Source organism: Thunnus thynnus, chromosome 1 (genome assembly GCF_963924715.1).
Source record: "Thunnus thynnus chromosome 1, fThuThy2.1, whole genome shotgun sequence".
Classification (NCBI taxonomy): Eukaryota; Metazoa; Chordata; class Actinopteri; order Scombriformes; family Scombridae; genus Thunnus; species Thunnus thynnus.
The window spans coordinates 30,017,185-30,033,675 of record NC_089517.1 but is presented as its reverse complement, the minus strand read 5'-3'; positions in this window follow the sequence as shown (position 1 = coordinate 30,033,675).

Sequence of the window (16,491 nt, the reverse complement as noted above, 5' to 3'; positions counted from 1 at the left end):
ACTCTGTGTGCTTCAAACAACTTAAAGTAATTGATACAACTGAATGCTTCTACTAAATCCTTCCCACCTGCACTTGTTTCAAACATTATGATATAAAGACTGTATACAGCTAAACATAGTATAATGCTTCAACATCTGGCTTTGTTTATGCTCCTAATTGACTGATGACTCTATTTGTGTAAAATATATACAGCATAAATTTAAAATTTCCCGTTATTATTATTCATGGATGAAAATGAATCTGCACAGGGCCACACAATAAATATTAAGTTTAGTAATCCCCATTTACACAATAAATCATGTAGCCTACTGAACCTTTCCTTTCCGTTGACTTTCTGCTCTACCCAGAGATGACCACACGATGGTGCTCTTGTCTTATGTAAGATCATATATTTTCATTTACAAAAAGGAGGGAGAGAAAACAAATTGTACTGACTTACAGTTTTACATTTTAGGCTGCATACAATAATATTAGTAACTGTGTTTTTAGCTGATATTTAGATGTTTTTTTTTTTGACCTGTTAATGTTTAAAATGGAAAATGATGTGCATGTTCCAGTACCCTGGAGTACCCTCATAATTATACTTTCGTTTTACACCTGCAGTGCTCAGAAGGAGAGAGAGAGAGAGAGAGAGAGAGAGAGAGAGAGACAGAGAGAGAGAGAGAGAGAGAGAGAGAGAGAAGGCCAGAGGTATCTGTATTTGTGTTATTAGAGCTCTTTTTGCAAGTTTTTCCCAGTGGGTTACATGGTGAACTCATTGAGGCATGATGTGTCTTCCCTGGCAACAGCAACATTCCTTGCATATTACACTAGATGGCACTAGTGTAGCACCAGAGGTGGGGGGACTGGCCACTGTACTGGTGCCATTGTTTAAGTCAATACGGTTCCCTTTACCACAGGACTGGCTACAAATGCAGCAGCGATTAATTACTAATTCAGTATTTGTACACATGTGATTATCCAGTATTCAAAAAGAGGCACACAACCGGTGCTGTGCGCACAAATGGTGTACAAAAACAAAATGAATCAGGAGCTTTAAGGCCATTTGGAAATGCATCCCACAAAGCTTCTCAGCACATAAATATGTATTACATCTGCAACTCAATTAGGCACGGTGAAATCTGGCCTTTGGGGTAGAAACCTGTGAACTTGCATAGATTTGCCTTAACCACTCCTCCATAGGCCTTTAGCTGCACAGCTTTTCTATTACTGATAATCAGCCCAGCTGACCTGTACTGTATACGGAGGTTGTAATCTAATATACACTTTTGATCTGTGTGCACTACAGGATTAAAGCTGCATGCATACACCTGGCCAATGCCATAAAAGTGGATCAATGTCTGCCGAAGAGCTTCATTACAGTCTGTCCTGTGGTGCTGGCATATGCAAATATCCCAGAAATCCAAATGGAGAACTGCAGCTTCATTAAATTTGGCAATAAAATATTTGCAATACCTCATTGGCTTCTAATGGACATAATGAGGAGTATGACTGAATCCAATCGGCGTGCGTTAGATTTAATTTGTTTGGCATTTCACAGATGAGAATGCATTTAGAACTGCGAGTAGACATGAGATGTCATTACAAAACCAGGACATAGACGAAAGCTTGCCTTGTGGTGAGTCTGTGTCACCACAGAGCCACAAAGGCCTCGACTCTTTCCAATGGGGATGATTCCCAGAATGCTTTTATGGAATATGCAGAGGCCTGAGCCTTGGCCACATACTGGAAATGCCAATGGTTGATTTTACCATATTGCATTTCAACATATTAGGTTACCGGAACTTAATTAATGCAATTCCATTCCTTATAACTATCTGCAACTGGCTTTTGTCCAAGCCCAGATAAGATTGGCCGGCAGACTAAGCATGCCAATTAAAAACATACCAGAGAAATAAACAATGGAGCTGCTTGTCAACTGAGAAAAGAGGTAAAATCAGATAGAGAATGCCATTGTAACACTGTTTTTCAGACTACATCATTTGTATTATATGAGAGCAAATCAAATAAAGATACAGCGTGAGCTTTGGTCAAACAAGCAACTGATAAGCCACCGCAAGAGGGACTGGGGAGTTATAGGTCTCAATACAGCAGCGTACAAGTGGGCCATAATTTAGAGAGCGCAAATAGCGTCTGCAGAGACGGATGCCTCACGCCTTGAGTTGGATTGTAAATATAAAAATATATCTATCTATCTAGATTTTGTATTTAATTGGTGACATGTTCAGACAATGTGCTATGCTTGTAGTTGCAGCAGCGAGTCACAATCAAAAATCAGTGCTTGTGTATTATGCTTGAGGAAAACAGGAAAGTGAATAATGAGAACTACAGTGGAGGCACAATGCACAGTACAGAGCAAATTATTATATCCTGTCTGGAGAATAAGACTCAATTTGATCACATCCCTTCCTTTTTAGATTGCTGCTGCAATCTATTCTATACACACAAACTAGCTAATCAATTACAACCCCCAGCTAATGTAAAGATGCTTTTCATACACAGCCCCCTCACTGCGCAGTGCTAAGATAAATTGGCTGTGACCCAAGCATGACCCTGGCTGATGTTCATGAGACCATTAAATTTCCTGCAAAGAGGGTGCAGTGGGGTTCTGTGTTTGTGTATGTGCATTTGTGTGTGTGTGTGTGTGTGTGTGTGTGTGTGTGTGTGTGTGTGTGTGTGTGTGTGTGTGTGTGTGTGTGAGAGAGAGAGAGAGAGAGAGAGAGAGAGAGAGAGAGAAATACAATGAAAAGGCAAGGGGGGGATTGAAACAAAGAAAACGAGTGAGATCAAGCAGTGTACTCAAAAGACAAAAAAAAAAAAAACACCGGTTACAAGTTACTAGTTTATTTTCAGAATGCAATATACCTGTAGCTATTTTGTTTAAAAAACCTTCAGAAATGATCATAAATATTTTAATATCATTGGTTATTATATTCCCAAAAACATGGAATAAAGATCTTACCTTACCTTACCAGAAACTTACTGTATGATAGACTTTACTTGAACTCCAGTCATCCTTTTATAGGTTTGGCTGGGTTGCAGCTTATTCCATCCCATACCTTTCTATTGCTTCAGTGAACTGGGTTGATAGTTGGGAGCAGCCTTCCAGTCAACTCCCCATGTGTGGTCTGACACGCTCCTTAGTGAGCTCCTTGAGGAAGCAATGTGATAATATAGTGATGGTCTGGGTCGTCTTCATCTGAGATGTTAGATTTAAATCCAACCCTGTCACTGATTCATTCAGCATCTCTGAGAACATTTCAGCTGTATATTTATCTGCCATGACAACATTACAGTAAAGAAATACAAAATCAAGAGAATGTTTTAAAAGGCACATCAGTATGTGCATCTGTCAATCAATAGACTGGCATGTCAAAGCAATCCCTATAATCAAATTATTAAATATTATAATAAGAGTCTATCTCTCTAAAACATGTAAAGTATCTAAGCTTCAAAGCTAGTTAGTTTTGTCACTATATCCACTGTACGGTAATGATAGCTAGGCTGATATTTCTGTAATAGCAGACACTTAAAATAAATGTGTAAACAGTAACTAACAGCTATAAATTTAAATTTTCAGAAATAAAAAACTATAGATAATACTCTATGCATCAAATGTAAAATTACCCAGTAGATATTATATACCTAATGTTCATAACTTATGAGGATGGAAGGTTTCTATGTATTTCCATATGAAATGCATATGGGTCATTTTTGACCAACTTACAGGTTGGGGTAATGGTTAAAAAAGGCAAAAGAAGTAAACATATATATCAATAGGGAGTATGTCAAAAACAAAATTTTCAGGAATATGACATATTGAAATATTTTCTTCACAGAAATATTGGAAAAAACTGACTAACCAGACCATTTTTGACAAGTCTATGCATTTAACAAGTTTAGCAGAAACAGTTACAGTATCTGGTGCTTGAGACAAAAGGCAAACAAAATCAACAATAAGAAATATACCCACACACTTAACTAATACTACCGTTTTATTCAGCAGCAGTATGACCCCAGTTGATACAATTTACAAAGACCAGTTGAGGGCAGGGAGCCTATTTTGGGGGGATTTGTCAGAAAACACTGTGAGAAATCCTCATGATGTATGATGTCTAGCAAATGCTGTTGAGTGTTATGAAGCCACAACTAATTCTGTGGGAATGCAGAGCTACTGTATATTACTGAGTAAGTTTGATTAATTTTTTGTGTGGATATAAAAAGACAAATCACTAAAGCTAGGAATTAATTTCAAACAGTCCACATGTTGCAGGTGTGTGTAGTTTGTAGTTGGAATCAGAGTGATTTAAATTATAAATAGTATATATTACAATTATATTAAGCAGACAATATCAACACACTCAAAAAAAGGCAAAAAAATGTTAAAAGGATAATAAATAAAAACTATAAAACATGTATCTAGTGTCCCAAATGTCAGCCTTAAAACTAATAGGAAGGATGGTTCTCTATTTCTTTGTTTGTATGTGTTTTTAAGCAAATGCCATGATGTATTGAAACTTAAGGATTGACATTTGCCATCAAGTGAAGATACAGTGAGATAATTCTAGTCCAAGAAATGCTTGTTTTCTGTGTGATATGTTCCAATGTAATAATTGATTTCTGCTCTGAAACAAGCAGACATGTAGCTTACTGCCTGGCTGTGTGATCTGTATTGATGCAGATAGCAAAATAAGAGATTGACAGTAATGTGAGGTCACCAGATAGAAATACATGAGCACTGTCTACATCCAATTTCCTGAAAATTATCCCAATTTTCCAATTCAAATCAGTGAATCAATCCCTTTCCCACAACCCATTTATTTTGTATATCTCCAAATAAGACAAATGAAATGCTCACTAGTGTATTGTAAATAAAAGTTGTTAGCAATTTAAAATAGCATACAGTCCCCATCAGCAGCAAATCACACCGTAACACTGCAGTACATCCCACCAATTACTGGAACACCATTGGCACTGCAGTGATCAACTGCACAATCGTTAGCTTATATTAACCAACAGACAGTGAGTGGGTGATGTCACAGGGGTAATGTGAATCTTTACACACGTTGAAAGCAAAATGAAGACAATTATCTTCATCGTACTGCATCTAACAATGTGCAGTCTGCTGTGTAGTGTGTGTCCCTGTTGTCTCTAATGGATTACCACAGTGTCCATGGATTTAAGGGTCAGTTCTTTTAGCTCTGGGGTATGACCTCAGTGTACCATACTTATCCCACAGTGTTAAAACACTTCCACTCCGCTGTGCTTCTCTCACTGAAGCATGTGGACGTTGCGAGAGGCCCCACCACAGCAGTTTGTCATGGTAACATAATCCAGAGTGATGTCTGGTTAATTTGTTTCCCTATTCTAATAACCTTGCATATAAATAGTTACTACCAGCATGCGTGTTTCATGCATTTTCACCTCTCGAGCCTCAGAGGAAATTAGCATTTGAATTTGTAATCATGTCCCTTTTAAGTTGCATCACATGCAGAGGCTGAAAAGAGGAGACAATTAACCTGCACAGCTAAGTGGACAAGAGGATCTGACAAAAATAGCTCAGAGCAAAATGAAGTCAAGTTACATATTTCATGTGCTGTTCTAATCAGGTTGGCTGTGGGAAGACTCTATCATCCAATCTCAATATCATGGGTTGTAATGTGATATCATTTCAATACACTACTGTAATGCACCTCTTCTAATACGATGTAACATACCTTACACTTGAGAATTGGTAGACGTGCAGCACACAGTACGTAACTACAGTGTATATATTTGTATCTGTGAAATGAAGGCTGTGAACATGGCATAGAGAACAATTTCATCCTTCAGTGTGTGAGAGCAAATAACACTGTCTGTGCCACGGGGACTGAACTTCCAATAAAGAACAGACCACATATAAGCGTTGTCAGGAAAAAAATAGTCTATCTCCAATGTTTGAACTTATCAGGAACTAAGAAAAACAGTATTATTTTAGCTGGATGACAATACATTTTTGCTATTAATCAAAATGTTTTTAGATGGTTGTATGGGCCTTAAGGATTTGAAAAATTGTCTCAAACCCCTGGAGGAGCTTGTAATCCTTCAACTTATTTGAAGGCATGGAAATCAGCAAAACAGGATGTACGTTTTAATGTCCTCTCCTGAGCTGAACACATAAGATAAGGCAGGAAAAGAGGCACTCCTGAGCAAAACAGCAGAAAAAAACAGCTCAAAATATGGTTTCAAAATGAGACATAACCACATAAATATAGACCACATAAGATATTCTGAAACCTGCTTAATGAACAACAAATAAGAGCTGTGTTTTGTGGACACAGAGGAATATGTCCACAAAACCATCTTTTTCAATTAAAGGTGCCCTGTGGAGTTTTCTTGTGAACAAACACGGTTATGTTTACATTTAGTATTTCTCACCAAAAGGCATTTTGTGTAACCTTGAGGCCTAACAAATGTGTTGAATGTATTCTCTTCCTCATTGCAAAGGTGATTTCTATGAATATTTCAAAGACTTTGTTTAAATCTGGTGAAATACTTTCTTTTCCACAACCTTTTCTGGCACTTTACTGTGTGGTGCATTGCCGCCACCAGCTGTCCATTGGTGGACTAGTGTGAAACCAAGGGATGTCATATTGCTACCTTTTGTATTTCACAGATAAGGCCAGTCTTTTGAGATAAATGCCAGTTTTCTTTAACATCATGTTGCTAGCAAACCTACACAGCTAGCAACTTATTGCTTGTAGTTGAGGTAAGGTGTCCTCCTCTGCATTTTGTTTCACCTGTTCATCTTCTCAAGTTTTATTGCTTGCATGCATTACAGATTTGTTTTACTGTCATCTGCAGTCAGCAGGAATATGTAATACGTAACACATATGTTTGTGCGCGTACATGTGTGTCTTTATGCCCATGCTAGTAGAGCAAGAGATACAAACAAAATGGAGACCCACTCATCAAAACGAAGGTCTCGATATCATAACCCTAGTTCTGTTAGCACAGGTGGAGCCCTCCACTGGACTCTATGAGTAATACTCTCCTCTTATCACATACACGCAATCGCCCACTGAAATTTGCATAAATGTAACTGTCCAATCAGGATGTGCTTACCTGAATACATGTGCAGCCCACAGTATATAAGGCAACATGCCTGCTGTCCAACATCCCACAACCTCTTCAGCGAGTGGTGTAGTAGTGGCAGTGACCATAGGTGGAGGGCTCCACCTGTGCTAATAGAACTAGGGTTACATTATCGAAACCTTTGTTCTATCTCACACAGGCTCTGCCCTCCACTGGACTCTATGATGGGTGAAGCCCATTGTACCCATATGAATGCCCTACTGCAACATAACATCAGACCCAGCCTCACTGATCCTGACCGACTAAAGGTTAGTCACTGCAGCCCACCTACGTCTGTAGCCTAGGTTGCCTCAGTGGCAAAGTAGGGGGCCAAGCCAACCCAGATAGTATACCAGTGAACTGGGTGAGGCCATAGCCTAACCTTGCAGGTGTTTACTGTCATGCAACAGACCCTCTGCACACCCCATTCCCCGGGTCATCAAGGAGTACGGGAAAAATGCAGGTGAATCATGCCCAGAGGGGGGTCAGGTGAAACACAGCTGACACACACACCCACCTTTTTCACCAGTCTTGGGTTGATCCAGCGAGCACAGACTGTGAAAATGAGCCCGAAATATTCAAGCGATAGAACCATATGAATGGACAGGGCGTAGACCATGACATTGCTGTGCATATGTCCTTGACACTCATCCCACTAAACAAGGCCGCCAACACTGCCACGCTGTGTGTAGAGTGTGCACAGACCACAGTGGGTGTCATGCCCTCCACTTCTGCCTCCTCCTAGTGTGTGTGAGTGTGTGTCTCTCTCTCTCTCTCATGTCTGTGTCCAAATTGCAGGAGTGGAGACAGGTGTGTGGGAGTCGGGCGAACAGCTGCCATCCATTAGGAGGTCTGCTTAAATATTGGGTGCAACCTCCTACTCACCGCCAGATCGTAGACTCTGTTCATACAGTCAGTCAGTATCCAGCATTTGCCTAACTCTTGTTTCTCTGTGCCTGCAGAAGACCTCAGCCTGACCCCGGTCCTGTCTCCAGTCCTCCTGCCTCACCAGCACAGCCCATCCCTCTGCCTGGCTCCCCGCTCCATCCCCTACACCCAGCCTCACGCCCAGCCCAAGCCCCCAGGTTCCCCAGCTACCGGCCCAGACCTTGGCCCCAGCCTCCCAGTTTACCGCCTTGCAAATAAAATCCTTTTCCAACTCTACTCGCTGCCTCCTGCCTCGGTGTCCTGCTCGTGGGTTCATTAGCCTAACCTTAACAGTGGGAGGGTCTCTTCTCACCTGCCTATAGGCTTGGGAGATGTACTCACAAAGCCACCTAGCAAGGCATTTCTTGCAATTAGGGCTTTTCCAGCCATGCCATCCCTGTAGCACAAGAACGGCTAATGTGCGAACTGTGAAACTAACGTATGAACTGGGCAAAGCAGATGCAATTTTGCCTCCCTGTCCCCTGTATGGGGTGGAGGGCAGAATGCATCCAGCAACCTGAATGAACTCTGTATGTTCTTGGGAACAAAGGAGAGATTGGGTCTGTGGTCACTGCAAAGCACCAAGCTGCTGGGGTGAACTGACAGGGCGCTTAGCTGAGGTCAGAGCAAACAGCAAAGCTGTCTTGAGTGACCACACCTTCAGAGAGGAGCGCTCCGGAGGCTTGTAAGGATCCTTGAGCCTTGATCACCAGAGGCAGTTCCCATTGGGGGCTTGCGGCATCCATCACCAGGCATTGTCTCCTGGTCCCCTGCAAGAAAAGTTTTACAACAGGGTGGCTAAAGACGCGTCTGTCACCAAAAACCTCATGACAGGAAGAGACGGCTGCTGCATACAGTTTAATAATAGAACAGAACTGATTGCATGTGTCAGGAAATCTAACCTCCTTTTCTTGCACAAGTGTTGGACTCCCAACCACTTCGCCCTATAACAGGAAGTGGTAGATCCTGCCCTCACCGCCTGAAGGGTCTGTGCAACCTGTACAGACAGTCCAGCCTGCATCAGCCTGTCCCTTTCAGGGGCTGAGCCTGGAGGGGCTGCCCCAAAATGGGCAGCATGCCTATTGCCCCTGCCTCCTGGGACAGAGGGGTACATCAGGTGTATTTCTCCCTGGTGGTGAGATAATGCACCCCGATGCCTAACTCACAATCAGAAAAATGCATTGTGTGTGCCATTCCGAGGCCAAATGGGCCACAACAATGGGGGGGCAAGTGTGTTATTTAGAGCCGCTAGATCGGGTGAGGTGTGCTTTCTGACAGCATCATGCCGAACATAGCATTCATGCACCAGCACAGCGCTGTGATGCCTCCGGGTGCTGAGTCACTGATGAAATGGATCCGATGAGTCCTCTCTCGTCAATCATGTGATTGGAGGAAAGTATTACCCATCGAGTCCAGTGGAGGGCAGAGCCTGTGTGAGATAGAACATTGCCACTAGTGACCGAAAATTCCACAGGGTACCTTTAATCCTGCCAAATAAGAAATACTCTTGTACGAAATATTACTTTCCTGGGCCTGCCATTTGTCAACGTTATTCATGGTCTTTATTTATTTACTGTATGTGGCAGGAATACCTGTGAAAATGTGATTTCTACAGGAATACAGCTGTTGAAAAATTAAGCATGACCTTTGCTGCTGTTATATTGTTATAAACATTTGACTGTGACCATTAAAGTATCTCAGATGTGTTTATGATTTGTGAAAATTAAAACTGTGACACAAAGAAATATTTTAATGCATTTATTTCCCACCTTCAGTAGCTCCACATGAGAAACAGACTGGGTTCGTATGAGGAGTCTGTCATGTTGTACAAAGTAAAGCATCATGAGTAGTGGCTCAGAGGGACCGAAAGTCAGGGTTATTATTAATAAGTGGAGGAGAAAGAACATTATGCTGGCAAGCTGGCTCATGAGCTAGCAAATTGAGCTTGCAAGTACTAAAGCACCACAGAGATACGTCATTAAGATACCCAGAATGGAGCTAAGAAACACACTTCTCACAAAAAGGATTCTGTGTAATTTCTTGGTTTGCATAACAGCAGAACCCTTCTGGTGCTATACAGAAGCATTTAGACAGGTTCTCTATGCAGGCAGTGGCTGTATGCAGAACCATTATGGTGTTGAGCAATCTTTTGAAAATGTATGAATCTACAGTGCACAGGGTTCAAAACAAGGTCTTCAGCTGCTAACCTCCTCAAAAAGCAAATGCTTAAACCACTTCACCTCCAGTCTCAGAGATTTATTTTTGTCTGTTGGAGTACAGAACTATTAAACCGCCAGGTGCTGTGTGGAAGCACTAATGGTTTTGCAAACATCAGCAAAGGACCATTGAGAGGTTGAAGGGGCGCTTGAAATGGTAAAATTTCTACAGCTAAATTGGTTGCCAGTAAAAGCCAAAACTTGTCAGCTACTGCTTACACAAAATCATTAATGGTAGAGCCCACGAATACCATTCAAATTGTTTTGTGAAGGTGAATGACATATGGGCAGCACATGTGAAAGCATTGCTTGTCTAACTCTGTTTTGACACTTGGATCTGTGATAGATAAGGTTTCATTCTTCAATTAATTGTTAAGGGCTGAACTGAAAAGTGATTACTGGAAAGTATCTTCATGTCAAGGATGGCTTATGTTACCTCTGCTCTTCAAGGACATACTGTACTTTTAAAGTGTTTGTATCTGTAGCTTTTAAGAGGATGTGTATGATTAACATTTTCTTCACATGGTTAAATGGTATTCATTGGTCAAAGAAAGAAAGAATTTATCATGTATCCCACAAAAACCCTCTGGAGAACCGGTGTCGGGATTTGACTTCTATGCTTCACCCACCATCCCTGGAGAAACCATCAGTGAAGTGGTGTGCTAACCCAATGACCAGGAGGTCACTGACCTGAATGGTCACCTCTGATTTCCTGAGCCAAATAACTATCTGTATTGCATTTTCTCTCTATACATCTGAGGCTTTTGGTTATTCATTACAAGGAAAATAATGGAATTATGGAGGATGAGTGTTAGCACTGGCACAACAGGAAAGTGGTTTGCTTTCTTTGGGAAATGGTAAATATCCAGCATCTGTATAATTTGGATTCTGAAAAACAATTAAAGTGAAAAAATATCACTGCAATCATTTGATGTAATTAAATGCAAATGTGTATATGAATGCGCTCATGCTGTGTGTGGTATATGTGTGCTTATATAAGCCACGGCATGTTTTTACCTTAGATAAAAAAGAGCATTATCCCTTCTGTTTATGACTCCACAGACACAACACATACAAACACACACACACACACACACACAAATACAAACCATGCATGAATACAAAACAAGTTGTTGAGATTCACTAGTGTTACTTTATTAACACAGCAAAACTACTAAAGTATCGTGCTGTTAGGGTTGCAACAGAGATAAGAATGTGAAAAAGGCAATTTCCGAAAGCAAGATCCAACTAATCAACAACTCTCTTTTCCAGCCCATCTGATATACAAATTGTGCCTAATGAACCTTGCAAAATCAATTACCTAGGTAATACTTTGCATGCAAGGGAAACCAAACACTGAATGCATGATGCATACGTAAACAGACATTACTCACTGCAGATTATTTTGCTCCATTTACATTGCATTAGCACTAGAAACAGCAAAATGACTGGTGCATATTCCTCAATCATGTTCATTGCAATGAGATGCAACTAGGCCAGATACATAAAGCATATCCACCTACTGATAAGTTAGAGAATTCACTACATCATCCACTGGACAAACAAATAACAACAACTGTGATTTTCTCTGCTTCATGTAAAAGCTAGGGCACAAAATAATACAGCATAAACAATTTAGGTGACTCCTGAATGATTGATGATGGTACTACTTTCTGCTGATAAAGTTCTTTTTTACATGCCTGTTTAGCACTGACATTTTGGCATGAAATACTGTATCATACTTGCGGAAGATAACATTCTTAATGTATTGTTTGACCATAATATAGTTTATGCTCAGGCGATACAAAAGAGGGAGGTGTGAGTATGTTCTCTGTGGTGCCTTCGAGACTTTGATTAAGCATATATCTAGATGTTATCAAGCTCCTTACAGGAAGCTATTTCCAGAATAAATAGGCTTTGGTAAAATGTTCTGTAAGTCTTATAATGGAAAGAGGCATAGCACATACACTTGTCATAATTCATCCTTCAGTGCTTGCTCCACTGCATTTACAATAAAATGGTGATCAACAATATATCATGCTTGGTAAAAAAAATTGTTGAACTGTACATCAAACTTAAAAAAGCTGATCCACAGCTCTTCTGCAAAGTAACATAGTGGAGAATTTTCAGTTTCTGAGCAGTGAGGCACAAATCTAAATCTGGCATCATGAATTATTAAAGCCCCCTTTATGGAGCTTTCTTCAGAGGAGAGTATCCAGCGCAGTACAGTACAAGCTCAAGATCAAACAGAGCAGAGAAAGAGAGCCAAATGTAATGCCAAAAGTATTTCCACCAAAGTGTTCAGTGTTGTTCTGCACTTGAACATAACGGCAACTTCAGTCGGATGAACTATGAGAAAAAGCTCCATGGCTCTAAGTGAAAACACAGAGAGAGGCAGAGAGAAAGCGAGGGACTGGTCTCTCTTCAAATGGTTAGTGCCAGTCTTCTCCATGGCAACCCATATTTTGAATGCATACAGAGGAAATGAGAAAACTTGGCGTACTTTACTAGATGACAAGATGATGACAAGAATTCAGATTTACCTCTGCTGAATATCACTAGACAATAAATTACCATGGTTTGAAAGTGAGTGTCAATTGTATGTGAATTTTTCCTCTCAGTGTCATCCATCTCTGCATGCCTTTGTAAAATTGCTTTTTAAGTGTGAGTCGCGTTTACAAAACATTTGATCTTATCTCTAAAAGTATTTCTAAATAGCATTTCAAGCTATATACAAAAGTCTTTTATAGGCTTTTCATCCCTTTGATTTTGAATGTTGTGTGTTTGGGCTGCTCACTTGTTTCAAAGCAACATCACATTGTGTCTTTAGCCTCTCACAGCATTACTTGTGTAGGCACATCACACAGCCTAAAATTTAAAAAAGGTTGGATGAACTGAAATACAGTATGTTTATCAATCATTTGGTCCACATTTCTGAATATTCAGTCATGTCTCCTACTTTCCTTCCATAAAATGTACTCTTATATTTAGGCTGTCATACAGTACACAACTTTGTATATATGAATATAAAAAGATTTAAAAGATGGTGCTGCTCAGGATGTTTTTCTAGGGCAAACAGTAATTTATGATGTGTAGCATTTATTGTAATATTGCCAAAGTATAAAAGTAATTTAGACATAAAAACAAGCTTTGTGAGAGTCATGAGAAAAATTTGATCTTAGTTAAGATGTATCAAGGTGTATGTTGGCTATTCTACTCTCACCTAACATGACTGAACATGAATGAACATGACAAGTGCAGTTTATTCCTCTTGTGAAGCTAATCAAAGTATAAAAGCAGTCTAAACATTAATGCTCAGTAACGTCTGATCGAAAAATGGAATTGTGAAACTGTTTACTACCCATTTTGGTCATAATAAATTGAAATATAAGTAATTGCAGCAAGCCTTTTAAATGTGATTAATAGTTTTTTGGATGACAATTAAGCCTTATGGCACAGAGGCAAACGTTATATCAGGCTGTGGCTACACAGACAGTACTTGTTAGCTTGATTAATTCATTGTTTTGGTTCAGTTTCCTCAGGTTGGTTATTTGTTGAAAATACTAAAGATAGAAAAAGATAATGCCAGAGTGTAATTCTACAGCTAAATATATCCTTTTCTGCATTTGAATGAATTCCATCATTTGGCTGTTAAGTGCAAGGATCTGTAAAATTACAACATACAAAATGTATCACAATAAGGTGTGCAGCCATATAGTGTACGTAAATATGATACACCACAAGGAAATTACCAAGTGTCTTCCAATACAACTAACAAAACATTAATGTGTGCAAGCTGGATTCAAACAATGGTCAACTCTATGATGCTAAGTAATCTCAATTAGTTAGGCAATAAAATCTCCCAGAAATCTTCAATCACCAATTAAATAGCAAATAAACATGAAAGATACTTACATTTACTTACAGATGATGTATGAACAATATATTACAATGACTGAAAATTGACCTGTATGGCAACCAAAAGAAATACACAAAATGTTGATTTGCCATCTATGTACAAAGCAAACTCTTCACTTTTATGTGTGTATGTATTCCATCCCAAATGCATATGGCCAAATTACTGATTTGACCTTTAGCATTAAGCATTAGTTGACAAAATATTTCTACTTATTCATGGAACATAGCTAATCTGTAAAAAAAAAAAAAAAAAACTTCACCTTCAGTGTTTACAGAGGTGGCTGCTGAACCGCCAATCAGCTGAAGTGATGATGTCACTGTGTATTACTCCCTATTTCTTAATGAATACCTTTCCAAAAGGGTACCCAACAACACTTCACTAACACCTTTAAAAATAAAATAAAAAATATATTAAAGATCAAACTGAGAACAATTGCAAGTGCCAATCAATCTATAATGCTTCTACAACACTGCTCTCAACTTGCTAAATCAATTTCATCTTGAGGTGCTAATTAAACACTTTTTTATGTTTAAGTTTTTATGCCTGACTGAGGTGAAGCACGTGACACAAAATGTGATAGAAACAGATTTTTATTTTTATTTTTTTCAACTTCTGGTGTCCCTGTTTCTCTGGATAATCCACAGACCTCACTGTTAACAGTTTCTTATATTTCTTTTGTAGAAAGTAATTCCAGGGACAACATTCCTTTTCAAGGTCTGTGGATTATCAAGAGTAACCGAGACATTGTTTCTTGAAAGAAAATTTACTGTTGAAAATTCAAAATGTAATTTTTCAAAACTGCCAAAGTGATGTGGCAAATTACTGTGATGACATACTGTACATTTTCAACATACATACTGTACTTCTTGTATATACTATATTATCATATATGATGTCACTAAATTCATTTTATGTTTCACTGCAGTTCAATCTTGGAAAGATATAAGTGAATGGCAATTCTGTAGCTCTTTCACTTGTAATAAGAATCAGAGAAGGGCAAAGTGCTCACCTCCTCAGACAAACAAACTCAGCTCAGAGTTAACAGCTTTCTAGGGGGAGAAAATGATTTTCCAATGTTTATACCATTTAAAACCACTATAAATTAGAAAAAGAAAGAAAAAGCTGATATAATTTTGTTTCAGCTGAATCTCTCCACTTGACTGAATGTGTCTATAAAATTCTCAGAGAAAAGTAGGTTGCTAAAATGCACTTAATTTGGCATGATAGATTGAGTCCATGCTTCAGTGACTGTAATTGAATCTGTGACCTATTTCTTCAGAAGAAAATTGTCTCTTGGGTTATTTGTCACCATACATTTTAATTGAATTCAATAGACTGACACTGAATTTATACATTTTCATCCAATTATTAGCATTCTCCTACCAATCTGCAGGTTGTTTTAAATTTAGTCCTCTATACAGTAATAGCTTAGCCTTAAACAAAACAGGGTCATGCTTGTCACAATGTAGATTTGTCTGTGTATTTATCATAGAGCACAATGGAAATCAGCACCAACACAGCACTGAATGACAGGGCACTGTGGTCGGCTGGACTGCTATTTATCTTGTGCTATTCCTTACTCTAAATCCCACTAGAGATCAGCTACTAAGACTGAAATCACAACACAAGCCAACCACGTCCAGTTGTTCCCGGACTGAATGTCTCTATTAACAGGGATCATTGTGGTCTGCTATAAATAATATATAACTTAACTTATAAACATGACTGAAATAGTCTGACAGACTGTAAAGCTTGAAAGGGATTGCTAAAAAAAAAAATAAGATGAAAGAGGATCAATATCACAGTCCTGGAAATCTTTAGTCCACCTGTCAAATTTATGTAAGATCAGGTCTATCTTATAATACTGTGGTCATAATCATTATTATGTAAATGTACACCAACACAGCACACATTTCACAGTATGAAAGACTAAAAAGGCATTGTTGCCAACCAAAATAAAATAAACATTTGATCTTTTTCCTTTTTCCTCTTTTCCTGCATGTGCTTCTTTTCTATGAACATGTCAACAACACCATCATGCCATTTGTGGGCTGATCTTCCCCAGAATACTGAAACAGGACATGATGGTGCAACCTAATACTGCATGTATTGCAAGAGGTTACTGTACGGACGTCATGGTTTGACCTGATACAATACAGGATGGGCTGCTGCTAGATGGGGGTGACAGGTCTTGAGACAGAAGGGTGGCCAGGACCATATTTTAAACCTTTCTTAACATTTTCATGCAATCTTGAACAATGCATGGATGCAAATAAATTGCAATATAATGCAATATGAGTGCAGGGTTGAACTTG